The 23,782-nt window shown below is 38.1% G+C and overlaps 1 long non-coding RNA gene across 1 annotated transcript; it reads right to left on the reverse strand.

Moving 5' to 3' along the window:
- Positions 1 to 4,837: 4,837 nt before the first annotated feature.
- Positions 4,838 to 14,136, reverse strand: LOC125686910 (uncharacterized). Its single transcript, XR_007373939.1, has 3 exons — positions 13,928 to 14,136; positions 12,214 to 12,289; positions 4,838 to 10,491 (listed from the first exon to the last, which is right to left on the reverse strand). It is a non-coding gene; the product is annotated as an uncharacterized LOC125686910 (long non-coding RNA).
- Positions 14,137 to 23,782: the final 9,646 nt, after the last annotated feature.

Consider the following 23,782-nt stretch of genomic DNA (forward strand, 5'->3'; position numbering starts at 1 on the left):
GATGGTGCACAAAAGCTGATCAGCTGAAGATGTGAATGTGGATGGAAAAAAAAAAGTCATTTGCCCCAAGGCCCTGTCATTCAGGAGAAGGTTCATAGTAAATTTAAGTCTTTCAGAAAACTGTTCTGGTTGAAGCTAACTGAGCAAATGCAAATTGGCAAGGTTTGTTCTTATTCCTTCTCTGTCATTATCTCCTTGTAGGATACTAAGCGACTGCATCCTCTTGCCTGAAGTTACCCACTCTGAAAAGGAAGAATGAGGATATTGGCCTTACATGAGTTGGTTTTACCACAAATTACTGTACTTTCACAAAGACTTCATCTTGAAGAGGATTGCCCACTTTCTACATGGAGACAAAAGATAGTTAAGGACTTGCAAAGAGAGTTCTGTCCTATCCAAAGGTTATATATGTCAAGTGTAGGAGGGCTGTCTCTCTTAAAAGGCCTTGCCTGTGCCTCTTCAGTGACTAAGAGAGAGCATAGACAACCATTTAAAGCGTACATATAATAGACAATGATGAGTTAAATTCATCAGAAACTGAGACTTATCACATAAATAATATATTCTTATATAATATATATATGCCAGTATTTTTTCAACATGTGGATCTTTAGTGCACCAATCAACCATGTATACTGTAGATAAGGTTAAATTAAATTAAATTCTTCAAGAATTTAATCAGCAATTTTTTTACTTTCTTTGGGAAAAGATAATGTTCTTGCTTTTCCTAAAGTATGCAGAATATTTATTTTGTCTGAATACTGACATTTGGTCTATTCTTATATTAATAAGGATTTCTCAGTTCTAGTACATTGCATAAAATCGTTATTCCTTATCACCTGGACACAGTTTACCTTTTTTTTATTAAACTCAAAATTTTTTACTTCAGTAAACTCCAGTCCAAAACCAAACCAAACCATATCAAACTGGGGAGGTGTTACCCAAGAGCTTTAACCTCTTTTTTATTAATGGGAAATAATAGGTACATTAAAAAAGAAACAAATAAACAGTGTAAATGATCTCCCACTCCAGTTCAAACAGCCTAGTAATTAAAAAAAAAAATTATGCAGTTGTACTCTGAAAGGACTAAAATAAGCCTCAAAAAATTATTTGTATTTCAGGTGACTTTTAATTTCATAGCACATACTTTTCAATATCCATTACCCTGTAGCCATTGTCATAGGCTCTCATTTTTTTCTTTCAAACTGTAAGAAGGAAATGAAGACAAAATCTTCATGTCAATTAAGAAATGTGGTGGAACTAAACACTTCTCTCTGGAATAGCTAGAACATCTCTGCATTGCCAGTGATGTAATTTCAAATAGCAACTTCATAAGAGATGAGCTTAAATAAGTTCTAACACTTTGAAAGACGACTTTGCTGTGCCACTTGCACAGCAAATGCCTTCCATTTTGCATAATAATCTCTCAGATATCATAAAAGTTATTGGGGTTTAATGCAGCAAAAGTGAAGAGATTATCAGTAAAAATGGTGAATGTTCTGAAGAATTTCAAAGTGAGATTTTTCAAATACATTGTTATAGGACAACTCACAAAGAAATATCTGTGAACTTTAGGATTTTATTCAGAATCTGAAATATCTCTGCATTAAAAAAGAGTGAGGGGAGGTGTTCCAAAGAATCTGAACCCTCCCCACTCCCCCAGATAACATCAGGAAATCTCTGAAGAAGAAAATATGAGTTCACTCTTCCTTAAATGCTCCAAATGCAAGAATGACAAAAATCATGGCAACATTCACAGATGACATGGGAAGAAAAAAGGGATGTTGCGATGATGTGTATACTGAGCTGACTTTTCAGTCTGCCTTTATAAGGGAAAACTTCTAAACTTTTTGCTGCAAAGAAAACTTTTTTAATAATGTACTTGAAATATGTCTAGGCAGTATAACCAGGCCCCCTGAACAGAAGCTAAAGACAGCAAAATATAAATAAGAAATACAGCACAAGTTTACAGAAAAGCTAACTGTCCATTCTGATCGACCAAGCAAAATCAGATATACAAGTTGTAGGTAAATCAGAAAGTAAATTCTAGTTAGATATACAGGAAAAGAAAGCATTCCAGTGAGTACAGTCAAACATTACAATACGCTGTCGTGAAAGCCTGTCAAACATCCATCTTTAGTTATTTTTGAATCTCAATAAAGACAGGTCTTTGTAATTGGATTTAACTTTGAAAATATCCCTGCTTTAGTAGTAATAGCAGTATTTTAGCAGTAGTACCATATCCAAAGGAAAGCAGCACTTGAATATATACTATATCACACAAAATAAAAGCACTGAATATGACAGGAGGACAGAAAAGGTAATTCAGAATTTCCACATGTTCATCAGGAATATACATATAAAAACATATATCTCTGTACAAAATTACTGACTAAAGAAAAAAAAAATTGAATGCAAAAAAGAATCACCAGTGATTTTTCTCTCCTACTTGAGTGTCAACAGCAAATAAATATTTTTCACTACTGACATGACATACTACATCATTTCTGGCACTTCTTTCAGTGCCCATGGAGGTGAAGATACGCTTGTATGATTATATTTCATTACTTCTCTCAGGTGCAAGAGAGCATGCTATATAGCTCGAATAAAATGATAAGCAAGAGCTGAAGCAGAAACGGACATTTAATGTCTGAATTTTTGAAACACTGGTTTCTATGGTGACAGATGATTTTTCCTAACATGGCTACACATACTTGACTTTAAGAATTTGAAACAGAAAGAAAAAAGAATAGGAGAATTTCTGGTAGTAGGAAAGGAAATGTAGAAATGAGAAATGTTCTTGTCTCTATCATGAAGTTGAAAAAGCATCTTTTAATTAAAAACAAAAAGCAAACAAAAAAACAACAACAAAAACAAACAAACAAAAAAACAACAACCATGTTCAATTGAACCAATTGCAGAAAATTTTCAGTTTAAGAAAAAGGAGGAATATAGATAGAGACAGAAACCTTTTCAGTTCCTGGATTAAGAACGGCTCTCCTTTGAAGCTTAGAAGGACTGTTCCTCCCACAACGAACATTTATGAACAACTCTAAAAGATGCATTAAATGGCTTTCTCATCTCTCACATCCCAGAGTTGTTCTTCAGCATGAAAGCACTGAAATTCCTCACTTTTTCCAAAGAAAGCACATGAGCTTACAAGCAAGACAGATATTGGCATTCCAGTGAAGGCCTGAAAGCTGTCTTATTATGCAGATCTTGCTAATTATCTGAATGATTCTTATGTGCCATCTTCTGAAGCAGAAAATGAATCTTTACCAGCACATCCAGAAACAGGGTACCTGGAGGACTGTGTGAAAGAAATGGGCCTAGGGGTGTTGGTTGATGCTTGGTTAAATGTGACTCACCAGTGTGCCCAGCCAGCCAATGGCATCCTTGCTTGTATCAGAAATAGCGTTCCAGCAGTAGCAGGGAAGTGATTGCATACCTGTACTCAGCACTGGTGGAGTTGCACCTCGAGTACTGTGTTCAGTTTCAAACAAGAAAGACATGGACACCCTAGAGAATGTCCAGAGGAAGGCAACAAAGCTGATGAGGATCTGGAGAACAGGCCTTATGAGGAGCAGCTGAAGTAACTGGGATTGTTCAGTCTGGAGAAGAGGAGGCCCAGGGGAGACTATGTCACTACGTATAATTACCAGAAAGGGGGTTGTGGCGAGGTAACAAGTGATAGGACTAGAGGGAACGGCCTCAAGTTGTGCAAGGGGATATTCAGATTGAATATTAAGAGAGGTTTATCTTCTGAAAGGGTGGTTAGACTCTGGATGGGTTGTTCAGGAGATAACTGAGTCACCAACCCTGGAGGTCATCAAAAAACATGTAGATTTTGTACTAAGGGACATGGCTCAGTGAGGAAATTTTAGTGGTAAGTGGACAGCTGGACTCGATGATCTTGGAGGTCTTTATCAAACTTAGTAATTCTATGATTCTGTAATTCTACAGTCCTGTTCTGGATTGCATGAGGAATAGCTAAGTGGAAGACCTAAGCTAAAGGAGCACAACGTAGTAGGAGTTCTGGTGAAAGCCAAATCATTGCAAATTTTGAAAAAGATTTCACAACAGAATCATAAAATAGCAGAATCATAGCTGCTGGAAAGGACTTCTGGAGACCATCTAGTCCAATCTCCTGCTAAAACAGGTTCTGAACAGTAGGTTACACAGGAAAGTGTCCAAGCAGGTCTCGAATATCTCTGGAGAAGGAGACTCCACATCCTCTCTGAGCAGCCTGCTGCAGTGTTCTGTCACTATTACAATTAAGAAAATTCTTTCTCATGTTTTTATGGAACTTCCTGTATTCCAGTTTGTGTTCATTGGTCAGTCACTGGGCGCTGTTGAAAAGAGCCTAGCACCATCCACTCTACTCCCACTCTTTAGATATTTATAAGCATATCATTGATATGATCCCCTCTAAGTCTTCTGTTCTCCAGGCTGAACAGACCCAGATCTCTCAGCCTTTCTTCATAAATGAAGTGCTTCTGACCACTGACCATCTTTGTGGCCCTCCACTGGACTCTCTCTAAAAGTTTCCTGTCTTGTTCTAGGGAGCCCTGAAGTGGATGCAGTACTCGAAATGTGGCCTCATCAGGGTAGAGTAGAGGGGGATGATCACCTCCCTTGGCCTGCTGGCCACTCTTTATTTAATGCATGCCAGGATACCACTGGCTTTCTTGGCCACCAGAAAACACTGGGGGCTCATGGCCAACCTGTTGTCCACCATAACCCCCAGGCCCTTCTCCTTAGAGGTCCTTTGCTACAGGTCAGCCTCAAACCTGTGATGGTGCGTGTGGTTATTTCTCCTGAGGTGCAGGTCTCTACACTTGCCCTTGCTGGACTGCACCAAGTTCCTCTCCAGCCAGTTCACCAGTCTGTCTGTGTCACTCACCAGTCTGCCCAGGTCAAAACTGTAGTTGTAACAGCAAGCAGCAAGATAAGTGCCTCAAACATTTTGAGAAAATCTCAGAGATTTAGGAGTAGTTTCAGTGTTACTTAATAAATGCCCATTTTTTATGCAAATGGAGCACTCATAGAACTCTAACTTTGTTCTCCCTCTGGCTGCAGGCTCTACTCCACAACAAATAGCATGGATGAAAGACCATGATGCCATGTCTCCTCCATGCTCAGACAGGCAGTGTGCTGCTGGTCTTCCATAATCTTCCATTCAGCTCTGTGCTTCTTAGACTCTTTTCTAGGGAAATTGCAGAATCATACAATCCATAGCCCTATGCCATGTACCTCTGCCACATCTCATCCGTTAGAATAGTGACAGTTGACACAAGGTTCTACAATTACGGTTTTCATTCAGTTTAATATATTTTCACTTAAAATCCTGGCAAACTGTACTCAGTGACAGCAAAGGAAGCTTCAGCTGAAGCATCTGGCTGCAAGTCTCAGGATGAGAAAGAGGAAACAGATTGTATTTCTTAAAACAAGATAAGGATAACCAATTGCAAACTAGCAAATAATGCTTTGTAGTCTCTAGGAGATGCAGATGTAAATCACATGTCAACTGTTATTACCACTGCAAATTTGATGAAGGGAAAGAAAACTCCACCCTAGCACACATAAGAGTCTCCTCCCTGCTAACTTTGACATTTTGCTGCTTATTGCTAAGTGTTCTGCTTGTGCAACCTCATCGAATTTCCCCTACGTCACTCTTGCAGCCTGTTTCCTGGTCACTCTGGCCTCTACAGGAATCTGGCATAACTTTTACATGTGGATAATTGTGTGTCACAACAAAGTGTCCCCTCCCATGCATCCACCCACTCACACATTTAATAAATGCTCAGAAGTGACCTAGGATTTCCTACACGGGGAATGGATGACAAATACGTGAAATCTGTGAGCAATCCCTTCATTTCAGTGAAGAATGTGACAATTCTTTCACACATACTGTTTTCTGTAAAATAAGAATTTCACAAATATAATCTGCCCCAGTCAATATCCCTGGACAAACGTGGATCTTTGTCATATGGATGCAATTGATACTTAGCAAAAGGAGTCCCAGACTGGGAGTTGGACTAGATAGCCTTCTAGTCTAGAGGCCCTTTCCAACTCTTAAGAATTCTATGATTCTATGATTCTGTAGCAAACATATTCTTTCCCTCAATCTCCAAAAAGCATCTCAGTCTACAGACTAGGGTGGGTAGATGATGATAAGTTGCTCTTCCCTCATCTCTACCCCTAGATTCCCAAGTATATTTCCAAAGCAATAAAGCCTTAATTTCAGTGGATATTTAGCTTACAGAGACTTCAGCATTCATACTTATGCAGAAAAGAATTTTCCTAACAGGATTCTCTTGACTATTTGAAGTTGTCCAGCTGGTTGTTAACTGGTATGTATAACAGAGAGCAGAATCAAGAATGTAATTATAGCATGTGCATGATCTCACCTCCAAGTACAGATATGGGATATATTATGTTTAAAGTTCCAGTTTTTATCCCCTATCTATAAATGAAGCAGACATATGCCCTGATAAGAAAGTCTACCATTTGAATAAGTAAGATTCCATTTTCTTTGGAGAAATGGCTAAACACATACTAAGCAAATAATTAAACAAAGAGCCAGCATACATCAGTTCAATGCATGTAGTTCTCGATTCTATTATTAAAGGCCACAGTAGCCACTGGACTGGTGCACAATAGTAATACATCTCAGTCACTTCCAGGGATGAACCAATGCTGGTGTCTCCCATCAAACAGAGCTTTGGAGGCAGATCTTGTCACTGATGAGTAGATCAAACTGCATATGGATTAATGCAATACTGGCCTGTATTATATGGATCTTTCAGATATCTTGTCATTATGATGAAGGATCATCAGGAGGTCATCATACGGGCTGTATTCCAAAGACTGCAATTTCATATGGTTGTGCATGTTGGAATTTGTGCAACTGTGACACATTTTGAAAAAAGTTCTTTGTTTTCTGCTTTTTATGTATTTACATATCTATTTATGTTGCTCATATTTTGAGATCTGATACTACAGCAAGTTACTTTATAATTTGAAATCGTATTTGCTATAGTGTATACTTGAAAAACGGAAATTTAGATAAAGAATTAAGACCCAGATATTGAAATCCTATTGTCCAAAGTAGTTCTGAATGGTGAACTTATCACATCACTCCAGGAACAGTCCGAAGACTCAAAGAAACTGGGAAGTGGTTTCTCACATAATTCGACAATTAGTCTTTTTCTGATTTACAACAATTCTGTTTAATAATTTTAAAATAAACTCCTTTATAAATCCACACAGAAAATCTTATACATAGCCAGGATGTTAAAAAACAAAACAAAACAAAACAAAAACCCAAATAGAAGATTAATTAATCTGTGAACAAGGAGTCCAAAATTTGTCTAAAGCAATCCTCACAGTGAATACATTCTGCACTAAAAGTTTTGTTTCCTTGCACTAGAGTAGAGAGCAGCACAGTATATGTGAGGAAATTTGAGTGTAATGGTGAGTGAGGCAAAGGACTGAGAAGTGTGAGAGTCACACAGGGAAGGGAGAAAAACAAGAATTTGAGATGGTAGGGGTCAAAAACATTAAAAAAATATTTAATAGCTCAGCCATATCAGTTCTCTCACTGATGAAAAGGTACAGTTGGAACAACAAATACATTACCTAGTGACATAACTTGTCTCTAATCACTGTTCAAAAGCTTAAAAGAGAATTTGTTTGAATATAAATCATTTCAAGCACAATTCTAATAATCAGAAACAGTGTAGAAGATAACTCTGTGTATTGCACTTTACAGCCTTCCAATGGTCCATTCTAATCTAATTAAGCAGCTTCCTTGGAGAGCAGGTGGGAATTTGCTCTATCAGAAAAGACACGAGAGGCCTCTGGAATCAAGAGGAAAGTATTAGTCTAGCAGAGCTTTTAGTAATTAAGCACTTCACAACAGCTGTTAATGTAATCTGCCTCCTCTGGGCTAGCTTCACATCTGTCCAGGATTCCCTACATAGAGCTGCCTAGTCAACAAAATATTACGCAGAATCTCAAGGGCACCAGTGGGGAGCATTGCTTCAATTCTTAAAATACGCTGCCTCCGGCCACGTGACTTAGTGCTCATGGTTATTTCACAAAGAATAGACAGGATCCCTGGAGGAGAGCCATAGAAGAAACAGACTCACTGTAGTCTGTTTACCATCGTCCTGGCGGGGCGCAAGAACACAATATTGAAAAGGGTGGGGCAGTGGAAGAGTTTTTTTATAGATATTGTCTTGGTAGTCCTTTTTAGGGAAGCATGGTAAGATCAGACAAACATCTTGAGAGCAATTGTGTACAGGGAGTAGGGAGAGAAAGACAGTAGATATTACTAAGAAGCAAGGAAAGAAAGAAAATGTCTTGTTTATGCTGTCATTTGACACCATCTAGTAAATGGGCTTAGTTCTATCCAAATCAGTTTAGCTTCTTCAGTTTTCAGGTATTTGTAGATATAACATTTTTCTTTAATACCATCTGCTCTTTGGAGATATTTTTTTAGAATTAAAAAAAAGTCAAAATTCAAAATTCATTAACTTCAGTTAGCTCTTCAGCATGTTATAATCCCATGCTCTTAGTATAACAATTATTGTTTTAATCAGAAGTAGAAGACAGAATATCAGAGCTCAGATTAAGTGACCTTCCTAGCGTGCTACAAAGCTTCAATTTTATTTTCCTTGTTATAGTGTTTGAAGAGCAATTGAAATCTCCATTCTTAAATACTTCTATGCCGTGATGACATTTCTTCAACTATACTACCATGAAGTTCAGCTTCTTCTGAATACTTTATCATGTTATCTAGCATTCCACAACTGTAGCTTCTCTCAGAACTTCAAGTTAAATTCTGCAGCCAGCCAAAATCATGGGCTTTCAGGATGGCTTTATTAGCTTCTATAGTATTTCTAAAGTTGCTTATAAGGAAGGTTGCATCCTACATGATCTACTAAGCCACGTTGCTTCTCACCCTGTTGAACTAATCTATCTGTCTATACTGCCTCTGAGTTCCGAGGCATTAGAAGTTGTTCTATATTATTATCATTTAAAACTAGAGAGCAGTAGTGCTCTGCCTAAGAGGAGCACAGAACAAGAAGAATGGGAAAATCAAAGAGGCTAGTGCTGAACAGAATCACAAGAGGAAGCACACACCAAGAATAGTGTACTAGTTAGGAGGCCAGGAGCATCAGTGGAGTCTGTAACATATTTCCTGGATGTCTGAAAGAAAGAAAGGTTCAAATTCATGTTATAGACATAGAATCAGACACAGTTTCACTTCTTGTTCTCTGAGAGGAAAGATCTTTGCGTCATTTCCACCACTTTGATTACAATACCAACAAATGCTTAATTAAATGCAATGTTTTGCCCCTGAAGTACCCCATAAGACTGAAACATTCACATATTAAACCAAGGAATATTAACATTACTTCTGGGCTGAAATTTTCTGGGAATTAAATCATCACATTTTTTTCATGCTGCAACATGTCAGCATTCTATATACTTGCTGCAAAGCTAGCTCTTTATAGAGCTTTTGATTGATTTTTTTTTCTTTTTTTCTTTTTTTTTTTAACAAGATCGATGTTTGAAAAAAGAGCCAAGATAAATGTATGTTTCTTTGCTGGCAGCTGTGCAAATTTAGGATGTGAGTTTTCAGTTGACTTCTGCCAGGAACATCTGCCTTGAACTCACTTTAGTCTTACTAAAGCTGTCACCCTTCCGAAAGGAATTCCTGTTTCCCTTCCTTTCACACACATATGCGCTGCTTATCAGGGCATCTAGAGGAACAGCCAGATCTGTGTGATTAAAAAAAAGAGAAGGCCTGTCACTCACCATATCCCTTGGATTCAACAGAAAGGAAATTCATTTTAGGGAGCATTGAAACCAAACAATAGCAACTCTGCAGCTGGTTTCAGGGGTCTGATGTCAACAACACTAGACACATTTTTATCTCATTTGAGATGTATTGAAAAAGGAGAGTGCTTGATAAACAGTGGCTGACATAAACCAAAACAGATTTGCTCAGCAAGTAAAGTGGGATGAGAACAGAATTGTGCCATACACACTTTGGAACTTACAAAAAAATCCATACACTATTAAATGAAGATTATTTGAAAAGTAATTTCTGCTAATACGTACTTAAAGAAAGATTTCTTTCTTTATGCATAACAATTTAAAAAAAAACGTATTTCTTTTTGAAATTTGTTGCATTTAAAGCTGTTAAAGTTAAATGTATTGTCATCAACAATTATTCATCTGAGCAGGTAGCAAATCAATCTTCTTTCATGGTGACAAGGTTCAGAAAAAGAAAAAACAAACAACTAGTCTTTGAAGCTTTCAGAGGTGACATAGTCAAGGATTAGTTTTAAAATACTTGTGCTTGCTTTGTAATAAGCAGTTTAATCCAGTTGCTTTTTATATTCTCTTCATGGGATCTTCCTGTTTTCTTTAGCTTCAGCACTGCTCTTTCTTATCTTCTGCGAGAAATCCAGATGGCTAAGATTTAAGAAAGATCATGCTTGATGACTAATGCATTAATACAGAGGATATTACGTTGTCTGAAGAACAAGCAAAGAGTAAACAATTAAAAGAATGTTTATGCTTCTTAAAAAGAAAAAAAAGAACTTTTGAAAACACCTGTCACAGCATCCAAACCCCATCCTCTTTCACAGTTTTTTGTAACTTCCTAGAGATCTCTCAACGCTTCCAAGTATTTTTTCATAACCAAGTGCTTCATGGCTACACAAAGTCCATCAACATAAAGGATTTTGCTTAAAAAATAATTTTGTACGTATAGCTCATCCAAACGTGTATGTAGTCAGCCAGTAATCACATTCAGTCCAAACAGTGGATAATACATGTGACCGCTCTGTCACACAGTAGGAACCTTCATATATGGAGATGAGTTTGTTTGCCGTACCATTTCCAGTCCCGAAACTCAGTGTCAAGGCAGAGATGCAGCTATGCACATGGAATATTGACAGGGATCAAAAGATTTGTGAATACTTCGGGCTAACTCTTCCCACAGAGGAGAGGGGGAGGGGGAGATGGGAAAACTTGCTTCCTTTACAGGATCAAAGCAGAAAAGCAAACCCAAACTTAGAAGTTTATCATATTCAGCTACATCTGTTTTAATAAATTATGTTATGATGAGCAATGTTTCTGAACACCAAAATCTGACCAGATGTATTGACAGTCTCTGGCATGTTTTTATCTTATGAAATAATATTCTATGAAATGCAATTGCATGGACTTGCTGCCTTTTCACCTTTAGTATATAAGTCTAACAGAAATCTCACCACACAAAGGAGGCTAAGATCTCAGGAAAAAGATGTCTTGTGGAAGCTAAGGTATGATGAAGGAATAAGGATGATAAGTATTATAAATACATATAATCTTGGTCACAGTAAGGGGATTTTATGTACTTTTCAAAGTGAAAACGTAACACCAGGATTTAGAGATCATCTGCTTTCAAATTTTTACTCTACTAGATTTCCAAACTTAGTGAACACTGCCAATAAACAGAATTGTAAGTTTTAATTTAAGTTGATTAAAAGATTGATGCTGTGTTGGAAACAGTGGAGATTAGCACAAACGATAAAAAGAAAGAACAATAGTTATGGCAATTAATATCTCGTCTGATGTCTTTCCCTCTGGGAAATTAACATTAGAAGATTCTAATTCTTCAGAAATTATACTCCTTTGCAATTAGCTTTTGTGTGACAATCACTTTAAAACAGTGTTCTAAATCTATCTGGAGGCATTTTTCCTTCACATAACTCATTAGCTCAAGAGGAAAATGTAAACGATTATTCAGGAGCCCCACAGAGTGCAGCACTGCATGGGAGAAGTAATAGCTTCCACTCTGTCCTGTACTCACTTTCTAGAACTTTGCACTTAATTTCCACTTTCCAATTTGGAAATCATGTTTTTACTATAAAAATTAGTTAATTGTACCTATTACCTGTAAAATTAACATAAATAGAAGCATTGCTTCCTGACACTGACATAGCTAAGACCTTTTAACTCTTGCACAATTATCCCCAAACCCATGACAATATGAACTAAAATGATCCCAAGTGTAAATGAGTAACCAAGCAGATTTTGAAAGGCAGAGAAAACGCATATTTATGGATGGATTGCGTGCTACAAATCTAGATATGCTATCATACAAATAGTAAACATTCTTTAGCTGCTACCTCATAAAATCAGTCTTACCACTGAAGTCACAGGCAGGCTGCCTAGGGACGCTCCAAGCTTGACAGTGCACACTGTCAAATCCAGTGCTTTACCACTACAAGGCAAAAAAAAGGAGTAGTTGTATTCCAGCAAGAAGCATTTGAATGACAGAGAAGGCCATGAAAACAGCTTGCTTCTGTTTACCTCTACACCATGCTCTCTGTGTTTACCTTTAAGAGCTCACTGTCTCAAAGGTCCAAATTCTTCAGTGTAATTGTAATCACTTTGCAAAACAAAGCAGCTTTCAACTCATTTATTGAGCTTAAGTATTTTTCTTATGTAAGGCGAAACTCGGGTAATTTACAGTCATGAAAGCAATACCTACACTCTTTGAATATTTCACGTTGATGTTGACTGTTGACGGAAGAGAGAATCTGAGCCACACGGGGCACAATTAAAGCAATTTCAACTCACAAAGATATCTGATTCTTGCAGCTTTCTTTGGGCTGCCCTGAAGTGTGCTAGAGTCCAGGACACATATGACACAGGATTGACTAAAGAGTCAGTGTACAGAAGAGAAGTACTGGTACCCTCTTTCCAAAGCACAGCTCAGTTTTGAAGCGGAAAGGTTGAGTTCTGACAGTCAGTCCTGCACCACCCAATCATTCCAGTAGGCTTTCTACCCATAACAACCTTAAGCAAATACATTTTCACTTCCAAATGTTTTTACTAGATTTTAGCAGCAACTAATGAGCAGCACCACAAAGTTAAAATAGAAATAAAAATCCTATGTGCTCTGCTTCTAGTGGAGCTTTTGCATTTATTAGTCATACTTCTATCCTGTTTGAATGTGTTATTGCTATTTTCTTTAATTCTTTTTCCAGGGGCTGTCTATAGTTATGCCTGATGACAGTTATTGTTTCCACTGTTGCTTTTCTAATGTAGTGTCCATAATGGTATGTTGCTTTGCTATAAGTAATAAAGCAATAACACACACACACACACAAATAAAGGACAGAAAGGATCTGCCCATTAAAATAACAACAACATGCCTCTGGTGTATAAACAGCACTGAAAATCTTCCATCCAGGACTTCCAAAGGTGTTCCTGAATTTGCTGAAACATCACATACCAGAGATGTGAGAGACATAGACCTGTTGGAACGTGCCCAGAGGAGGTCACCCAAGGGATGGAACACCTCTCCTACAAGAATAGTCCAAGAGAACTGGGGCTGTTCAGCCCAGAGAAAACAAGCTTGAGAGATTACCTGATAGCAGCTTTTCAATATCTACAGAGGAGTTATAGGAAAGAAGGGGACAGGGGACAGACTGTTTAGCAGGGTCTGTGGTGAGAGAACAAGGGGAATGGCTTCAATTTTAAAGAGGTTAGATTTAGGTTAGATATAATGAAAAAGTCTGTTACAGTGAGGGTGGTGAGGCACTGGAAGAGGTGCCTTGAGATATGGTTGATGCCTCATCCCTGAAGACTTTCAAGGTGAAACTGGATGAGGCCCTGGGAAACCAGATCTGGCTGTGATGTCCCTATTCCTTGCAGGGGATTAGGACTATATGGCCTTCAGAAGACCCTTCCAACTCTTAAGAATTCTGTGATTCTACAATTCTATGAACAAAGTTGTACATTTAGATTACTCCAAAAGATTGGAAGGAAGAATGAGGGCCGCTATGAAACATAAATAATACAGCATTTAAACTCTTTCAGTACTGTAGTTTTCATTAATTAAGAAATTTCTTACCTGAAAAATATCGCTCTGAATTAGAAGGCAGGTGTTATTTTGCACTCAGGGTCATAGAATAATAGAGTACCTTGAGTAGGAAGGGAGCCATTCCGGGTCCCACACAGGACTACTCCAAACTCAAACACAGGGTCTGAGAGCATTGTCCAAACACTCCTTGAACTCTGGCAGCTAAGGGCTATGACCTTTGCCTCCAGCAGCCTGCTCCAGGGTTTGACCACCGTGTGATGAAAAGCGTTTTCTTATCATCCATCTGACCACTCTCCCACACAGCTCTATGCCATTCCCTCAGTCCTGTTGTTAACCCCAGAGAGCATAGATCAGTGCTGCCCCTCTATGCCCTATTTGTTATGATCAATGACTGCATCGTCTTTCAGATGTTCTTTAATAACTCCAAGAATAATCTTCATAATTTTTCCAAACATTGAAATGAAAATGAGAGGCCTCTAGTTATCAGGATCTTCTTTCTTGCCATTCCTGGAAATGATGAATGGATTTCAACCGCATTGAGCATCAACTGAAGTCAAGGTTTGGTGAATAGTGGACTCTCATAGGATTTAAGAATACGTAGCTGAGGTCTGTTAGCTCTGTAATGATGTTCATGTTATTTTCCTGTCCTGTCAGCCAATAAATGTGGGGGAATTACACATTTTGGAATAGTGTAACTTGTTTTACCACTACTGAAAATGATGTTAGTGCCACAAAAATAATAAAGTTTCTTTATTTAGTAATAATCCTGGCCATCTTTTCTTTTTGGTAGCTGCAAAGCAATTTCTCCTACTGGAGTAAGAAAAAGGCATGTATAGATATAGAAGAAGCAGGAGAGCAAGTGAAAAAGCACATCTGCACTAAGCTGTCATACTTCCCATGGAGAATCCTCCAGGACTACTGGAGCTTTCTCCTGCCACCATCTTCACCATGCCAATCTCTTGACATTTGTGCATAACCAATTCTGACTTTATAATCCTTCACATTATGACTAGATCTGTCAGTGAAGAATATTTTCACCACTGTACACTGGATATCAAACTTAAGAGCTTCAGCTGATATTCAGGGTTGCCTGTATAGATAATGAAAGACGCTAATGAATCACTCATGGGAAGAGCTTAAATTTGACCACTCTAACTTCACCAGACGTTCAGGGAGTCCAAGGCCATAAGCCTAAATTCAAGTTATGTAAGTGTCTTTATATGGGACATTATGATTTTTATTATTGAAATCCAACTAGATAATTTCCTGGGTTTACTGGAGAAATTGTCTTCTAAAGCTGATTTGATCAGTTTGAATGTTGTTTTTTTTCTAGATGACTTTGTACAAATTCTTTATAAAGCTTAGATTACACCCACGGAGAATTTTTCAGATTTAGGTTGTGTGTCCAAATATTCAAATAATTTTGGGAATAATGCTTGAAAAAATATGAAAAAAATGGTTGAAACAAAATGAACAGGATTATCCTTTAATTGTTTTCTGCAGAATCTGTTTAATTTCTTGCATTCTTTCTCTGAAGAGAGAAAATTAAGTTGATAAAAAGGGTTAGGTGAATAGATTCTGCTTGTAATAGAACTTTTTAGAACTTTTCTACTTTTAATGCACACAGACCAAAGAGATGAAATTTCAGCTCTTTTTTTTGCAAACTACTACTTACCGTACTAGCTTCTATAGAGTTCCAGTAGGATCCCAACAACCCATTTAGCAAAGAACTTTGATTGTCTTCTTGCAAACTGGAGAAAATAAAAAATGAGTATACCATACCCTGTGAGAATTGAATCAAAGCCTCTAATAGTGATAGCCGTTAACACCTTACAGTATTTCTTACCAACATTTTTGTAAGATCATCTGAAATGATAGGAGTTTGGGAAAAAATACTGAAAAGAAAAAAAAAAAAAAAAGATACAGAAAAATACAGTATAAGCACTCAGACTCTGAATAAGCCTTACACTGAACTTGTAGTGGTAAGGATTTGCAGGAATAGATGCATATTTAGGAAAAGACAGACATTCAAATAAACATGTATGTATGTAAATTAAAATGGAATTATGATTCTTTTGTTCCAAAGTAGGGACAAAGTGAAAGGGGTATTTTCTTCTTTCCCAATAGCTTGTATAAAATGTCTGCTCAGATTTCCTTCCCAAAAGACCAAAAATTTACAGACTTTCTATCTTCAAAGCACAATATTGCATTTTTCCAATACTTAAAAGCTCTTCCTTGGTTCTGTGTTTTGAAAAGATTGAATTAACAGAATATAAACAGAATATATTCCATTGCAGCCTGTTGTACACAGAGGCTCAGGAAGCATTTAAAATGAAATGAAATAAAATAAAATAAAATAAAATGTCCCCAAATTGCAACCATGCAGCACTGACAGGCACCATATATGTTGATACTCCCTTTAGCTACTGTTGAGTCAGTGCCTGCTGACAGAGAAGAGTTATCTTGTCCAGTTCTTATTCACCTCTCCCTTTAAAAAATGGACAAAATTGATGAATTTTTATCTTTTTCACATTCCCAGCTCAATATCCAAATATCTTTTGGATATTTGGATACCCACTTTCTAGTCTCAGACAAGATCTTTGATGATGATAAGCTAAATTCTCTGTCAAAAGAAAAAATCAAATCTCAAGAATTATTATGAAAGAGATAGAATAATGTTCCACATTATAAATCTGTTAAGTGCAAAAAGAAAAACAACCTGATATAAGAGCAATTCTGGTCTTGTAGAAAAGAAAACAAGAGAGAAAAAAAGAGATATAAGGACAACTAGAAAACCTTTAACAACTTCTGACTGATAATGATTAGAGAAATTAGACTCTGCAGCTTAAAAAGAAATTGCGGGTTTGGGAAGAGCCATCAAAGGAGGATATAACATACACCCATAAGATGTGAGTAGAAGATAGATGACTGGAGCATGACTGTTCCTTACCTTTCCCTGTAGAAAACTTGTGTCTATCAAATGAAATAGGAAGTGGTAGATTCAAACTAAAAAAAAAAAAAGATGCTTCGATAACTCAGCTCAACAATGGAGCATCTTGGCATAGGACCTTGTGTACAGCGAATGTTTGCATGGGTTCATAAAGTGTTTGGATAAATTAAAGAAATTAGCATGGTGCTGAGGCAGCTTTCATTTATGGTAACAGTGCTCCTGGTGGCTAAGGGAATCCTTGGTCATAAATTGCTTGAGTGAGGAAAACTGTTTTGGATAAGAGTTGTTATGCAGTTTCCCTGTTGTTATACATTACTTGGAACCAACTTGCAGAGACAAGAAAGCAGACTGACCTTCATATACACACTATCAAACTAGTCATATGCTCAACTTTTATTTGTCATCCAGACTGGTACAAAAGAAAAGCTGGAGCTAAAAAGCAACAGAACAGAGAAGTGTTCTGGTACATGGGTATGTTCTCTAATCTTTCAGCACTGGAACTATGACTACAATATGAATAGACACCTATAAAGGTATAAAAGTATGCTGATAAATTCCAAGTCTTCCACAGAGAAGCCTCTAGTTGGTTGATTTGAACCATCACACTCACAAGCACCATTTAAGTAAATCCTTGTCAGATACCATTTCTGGTATTCAGCTTTCAGACATGCAGATCCTCAGTGTCCAATTGTTCCCATAGGAACATCTATGAGCAAAATACAATGGAAGTTGTCTTGAAAAGAGACATTGTCTCTCTCAAGGGAGAGATTGTCCTGGAAAATCCTCTATCATCTTTCACCTTGCAACGTTTTCAGCACATTACTCAACAATAAACAATCCAGAAAGTGAACTTTGTTCTCTATTATCACACTGGAGGTTTTCCATGTGCAGCCAAAGCAAGCATTAGTATCACAAAGGCTGACTATGTATTGATTTTGCAAGAGACTGCACATCACTTCAGAGAGCACCAATGGCAGCTTTGGCTATCAACACACCTCACTTTCCAACAAAGCTGGTAATCAAACCTTACTCACCTTTCAGCTAAAGGTTTTCTATGCTTCTGATAACTTCTGATCAACCAGTTAATCTCCAAATACGTACAAGTTAGATATATTTGAGAAAAACAGGTCATTTTAACAGAAGCAAAATATTGAGTCAGTTGTACCCCTCGTAGAAGAAAATAATGGAGCCCACTGAGCCCCCTGAATATTTAAGTTTTCACAATGACAGTTTTTCTAACATACATGGTAGAGGGAAACAATTTTCTCTCATTTACCTTTAACTGGAAAGCATTGAATATTCATGCTGTATCAATTATATGCATTAAAAGAATCTCTCTTAACTTAGCCACACTGGGATTTTCTGTGCTAACTATCCTATTAACTATCCTTGTTGACATGAATTGCAGTCATTTTACAAACATTCCATTCCAGGTCTGAGGCTGTATCCACCTTTCTTCTCTGCTTTTGCACAGTGCCCGTAAGAACTTGGATTGCAATCCTTGATAAAATGTAAAACTACTACTGTAAAAATGGTGAAGCACAGCCTTCAAGTCTAGGAATCAGAAATAAAAAAAAAAAATTCACAGTATTTTTGTCAGCAAAACTAGCTTCTTCAAAAATAATACAGGTAATTAAGTAATACTTAAGTGGTTGTTCTTTTGTGTTTAACGTACATCTTCTTAATCTAACTTTACAAAATAGGAGTCAGAGAAACATAGGGATAATGTAGCAATTTCAGGAAGCTGAGTTTTTCAGGACATCTGATGTTGTCAGGCATCTCTCGGTACTTGGTCAAGTTACAGATTATTAAACTGTCCTGAGATTTTCCCTGACTTGAGTTAATTGTAGCTAAAGTTTATCTCTCATTTCCTGCCCTGTCCCCCTCATAAACCCCAGCTCCTGGTTATACTGTCCAGCACTGAAGTCAAGCACCAGTGTGTCACAGCTTGGTAATTCTGGGACACCTTCTGCCCTGTCCTTGAGGCTGGAGGATTCCCACTTCTTCCTCCCTCCTCTCTCAGAGGAACTGATTGACTCTCAGTGCTGGTTGTCAAAATTCCAGGACCTTACACAAGACCAGATCCTTATTAGTGGGGAAAAAAAAAAAGTATTAAAATAAAAAAGATCATTCCAATTTATGCTAATAATATTGCTTCAGTTGTGCTCCACTTTGTTCACCAGAAAATATATCTGTCATTCTGTCTTTCAACCTCTTCTCTTCTGTGATTGTATAACTCAAAGTCTGCACTGAGTTTTCTGTTGTTATCTATTGTTTGCCAGCTGCCTCTGAGAATACACTAACCTTTTCAACAGGTCTGCTATAAGCTCTTTGGCACTCCTTTAAAAGTGTCAACCTAACACTGAGCTGCAATCAACCATGGGCTTACTATCAGTTCATAAACATTGCAGTTTCAAATATGCAAAATTGTCTTATATTACTTTACTGAAAGGAACTTGAATCCTGTAAATCTGATGTTCAGTTGGAGTGTGTTGCAGAGTAAATTCTTCATTGGAAGGAAAGACAGATGACTATCAGGACTGAGAATTTACCACTGCCTCCACGAGCCAGGCATACTCTTTTCCCATGAACTCAGCTGTGCTGCCTTCTCACTCCACAGCCAGCATCCTTAGAGAAGCAAAATCTAGCTCCACAGCCTGCTTTGTTCCTTATCCACCAACCACCTTTGAACAAAATGTGCTTGGCACACACTCCAGTTCAGCACATTTAAAATACAGACCTCTCAGATGCAGACTGTATGTAGAGACTGCATTGTGTCTCACAACCCCAGTAACTAGAGGCAGGTCCAGCACACAATTGGCATCTTACATAATTAAGCCCTTAGTGGACACTGTAGAGACAGAGAACTAAAACATGATAGGTAAGGATTAAAGCAGAGAGCTTCAAGATTAAATTAAATTTGTGAGTAGTCTGGGCTGGGGTTTTTCAAAGATGTTCAAATAAGATAAGAATCTGAATCAAGTTAAAATTCAGTGCAACTAGAAATACAACTTGTAAAGACTATTTTGAAGATTCCATTACCCTCAGGCTTGTTTTTATTAACAGTAACTGCCTTAATGTCATTTTTAACTGATATCTGAATAATCATTTTCTTAGACACATCGCTGTTTTCTAGGGTGAGGAGCTGTCCCAAAAACTAAAAGGCACATTTAGATTGCCTTATACAGAGCTAGGAATTCTAATTAGTTTAATTACATGTCTATTCAGTACTCTAGATTAATGGGTCATTGTTGGGTGTAGAAGCAAGAAACCCAGCAGATAAGCTGGAAGCCTTAAAGCAATAACTTTCACAGTGATGGCATCATGTATTTATTACATAACATTTTTGATTTGCCCATGTGCTGGACAGATCCTTAGGTGCAACTGTAAACTATCCTTTCCTACCAGCTGAAAGACTCTTTGTGTTTGCAGTAGAAAAAGAAATGGAGGAAACAAATAAATAGAGTGGTGAGTGAAAAAGCAAACCATCCTGTCTCACAGAAGTGCAAGAAAGAAGAGGCTACACACTACTCTGTATACTACCTTTTACCCTGTACTAGTTTTTAGAGGTTTAATGGGCTTACTCACTTAGTCACCCTATTTAAGCCTTCCCAAACTTATTCAAAGAGAAAAAGGTCTAAAAAGCAAATGGTTTTTACTGCACAATATTTATATTTCCCAAAGCTGAGGTTTTTCTTCTCAATTATTTATTAATCCTGTTTTATTAATCCTATTAATCCTGATTTATCAATCTTGTTCCACCCAGCCATACAAAATTCTTGCTTTCAGTTTATTCCGCTCTGTCTGAATTTAGACCAAGGGTTTGCATCTGTCAGCTCTTGCTCAAGAGTCCCTATCTGTATTATTACAAAATCGACCTCTCTAGAATGCATTCACAATATAAATGAAGTGCTATATAAGCATACATTCATTAACCCTCATAGCTTTCCTTTGAGGTAAGCATTCTGTATGCCCAATAGTCTTTAGTAATCTGAGGCAGATAACAGTTCATCCAGTGAAGATTCCTTAATTAAACTTCAACACTCTATATCTTACAGATAGTAAAACTTTATTCTCCATTTTCTGTATTTGATTATTTTCTACTCTCTAAGAAAATTTATAGTAAGAGTGCCAACAGCAAGTACTGCTCACTGCTTGCTGGTGTCCCTTTGAGGGCCCATACTATCCATGTACACAACAAACCTCACAAGCTGCCCTCTGCTTATTTCTCTAAGTATGTTGTTCCTCCACTCAGTTTTAGCAATTTCTTCCCCTACAGCCACTACAAATTTCAGTTCCCTAGTTCATCATTCCCTCTTTGTTCACTTCTAACCTCTACAAGGGTTTATCAAAGTATCTGCTTCCATTAGATAACAGATCTTTTCTGACACCTCCTCTTTGGCTATATTTAGTCAATCTGTTTAATAATACATCATGGATCCTGGTCTTGGAGGAATTCTCCCTGAACATAGCCCAGTTCACAGAGATATGTTGAGAGACCACTTAATATATTCTCAGTCATATCATGATATCAAAGACATCTCTGGCCAGAATCTGTAAGCATTTACAGTGCTGAAGATTCCCAAAATAGTCTATCTTGTTCTGTAAATATTATACTTTTTCCAATATTTCAACTAATGTTCCATCCTGAGGAATAATTTCTGAAGATAAAAGCTTCTGAAAACTTGCTGAGAAGTAGGACTTATTGGCTTGAACATAGCCCTCTGCTAATACATCTCTCTGACATCCATGTAAAATTTCTGTTAGTTTCTTCCAATCTGTGCATCTTTAGCTAGAAAGTTATCCTCAGAGCATGGTTTGCTCCTCAGTATATTCATATCCAGTGAAGCCTCAAAACATATAGAAAAAATGTAAGCTTGCGACATCTATATGTACTAATACAAAAAGTGAGATTAAATTATTAATTGAATATTTCCACTCTTAATCATTTTTCTTTACCTCCAACTACATTTACTGTTTCATCACAATATTGGCATACTAGTAATCTGATAACAGGAAAATTTTAGAGACCAACTTTTAAATCCCATTTTAACTGATATATCCAACAGTGAAATCTAAATTTGCAACGTTTGAGAAAAAAAAAGTGAATATTATAGTACCCTGAAATATGTTCTCAAATTGCTTAGTAATCAGTGAAGTTCTGTAGCTTTTATGCCCTGATCTGGAAGTCTGGGATGCTATGCAGAATACACCCCTGATGATTCAGGTGGAGACAGTAAGATTGCTCCTCTCCATCTGGAGTGTCACAAGAGCATGGGACCGGATGGGCTCCACCGGTGCTGAGGGAGCTGGTGGCAGTGATAGCTGAGCTGCTCTCCACCATCTACCAGCACTCCTGGTTATCTGGAGAGGTCTCAGAGGATTGGAGGCTTGCCAGTGTGACTGCCATCTACAAGAAGGGCCATAAGGAGGATCTGGGGAACTACAGGCCTGTAAGCCTGACCTCAGTACCAGGGAAAGTTATGGAGCAAATCATCTTGAGTGAGATCACACAACATGCGTGTGGCATCTAGGGGATCAGCCCAGCCAACACGAGTTCATGAAAGGCAGGTCCTGCTTGACCAACCTCATCTCCTTCTATGGCTAAGTGATCAGACTGGAAGATAAGGGAAAGGCTGTTGATGTAGTCTACCTAGACTTCAGCAAAGCCTTTGATATGGTCTCTTACAGTATTCTCCTGGGAAAACTGGCTGCCTGTAGTCTGGACAGGTATATCCTTTTTTGGGTAAGGAACAGGCTAGAGGGCTGTGCCCAGCAGGTAGTTGTTAATGAAGTTCAGCTGGCGACCCATTCCAAGTGGTGTCCCACACGGGTCAGTACTGGGACCCATCTTGTTCAGTATCTTTATTGATGACCTAGATTGAGGATTGGGGATTGAATGTAGCCTCAGTAAGTTTGCAGATGACACGAAGCTGGGAGGTGGTGTCGATCTGCCTGAGGGTAGGGAGGCCCATCAGAGGGATCTGGATAAGCTGGATTGCTAGGCTGAGGTGAATGGGATGAGCTTCAACAAGGCCAAGTGCCAGGTCCTGCACTTTGGCAACAACAACCCCATGCAGTTTTATAGGCTTGGGGATGAGTGGTTTGGTGACTGTGAAGAGGAAAGGGACCTGGGGGTGTTGGTTGATGCTCGGCTGAACATGAGCTAACAGTGTGCCCAGGTGGCCAAAAGGGCCAATGCCATTTTGGCCTGCATTAGAAATAGTGTGGTCAGCAGGAGCAGGGAAGTAGTCATTCCCCTGTACTCAGCACTGGTGAGGCCATATCTTGAGTACTGTGTTCAGTTTTGGACCCTCACTACAAGAAAGACATGGAGCATACCTAGAGAAGGGCAACAAAGTTGGTAAGGGGTCTTGAGTACAGTTCTTAAGAAGAGTGCTTGAGGCAGCTGGGATTGTTCAGTCTGGGGGAGGCTCAGGGGAGACCTCACTGTACTCTAAAAATTCCTGAAGGGAGGTTGTAATGAGGAGGGGTTTGGTCTCTTCTCTGAGGCAACAAACAGGACCCAAGTAAGTGGCCACAAGTTCTGCCAAAGGAGATTTAGATTAGATACAAGAAAAAACTTTTTCTTTCAGAGAGTGGTCAGGTGCTGGAATGGCTGCCCAGGGAGGTGGTGGAGTCGCCGTCCCTGGCAGTATTCAAAGGTGTCTGGATGAAAAGCTACGAGGTATGGTTTAGTAGCTTGTGGTAGCAATGGTAATGGGTGGACAGTTGCACTAGATGATCATACAGGTCTTTTCCAACCTTGTGATTCTATGATTCTGTGATTTAAACAGCAATCACACTTGTTTTCAGATGTTGTAAGTGCATTATACTAAAATGTGTTATACAGATTGTACAAATTGTTCACAGATCAGAAGTCTGGTACTGCAAATACTTGCTTTAAAGGCAATATTTAAAGGGAATTGAATAGC

The sequence above is a fragment of the Lagopus muta genome, chromosome Z (assembly GCF_023343835.1).
Source record: "Lagopus muta isolate bLagMut1 chromosome Z, bLagMut1 primary, whole genome shotgun sequence".
Taxonomy (NCBI): domain Eukaryota; kingdom Metazoa; phylum Chordata; class Aves; order Galliformes; family Phasianidae; genus Lagopus; species Lagopus muta.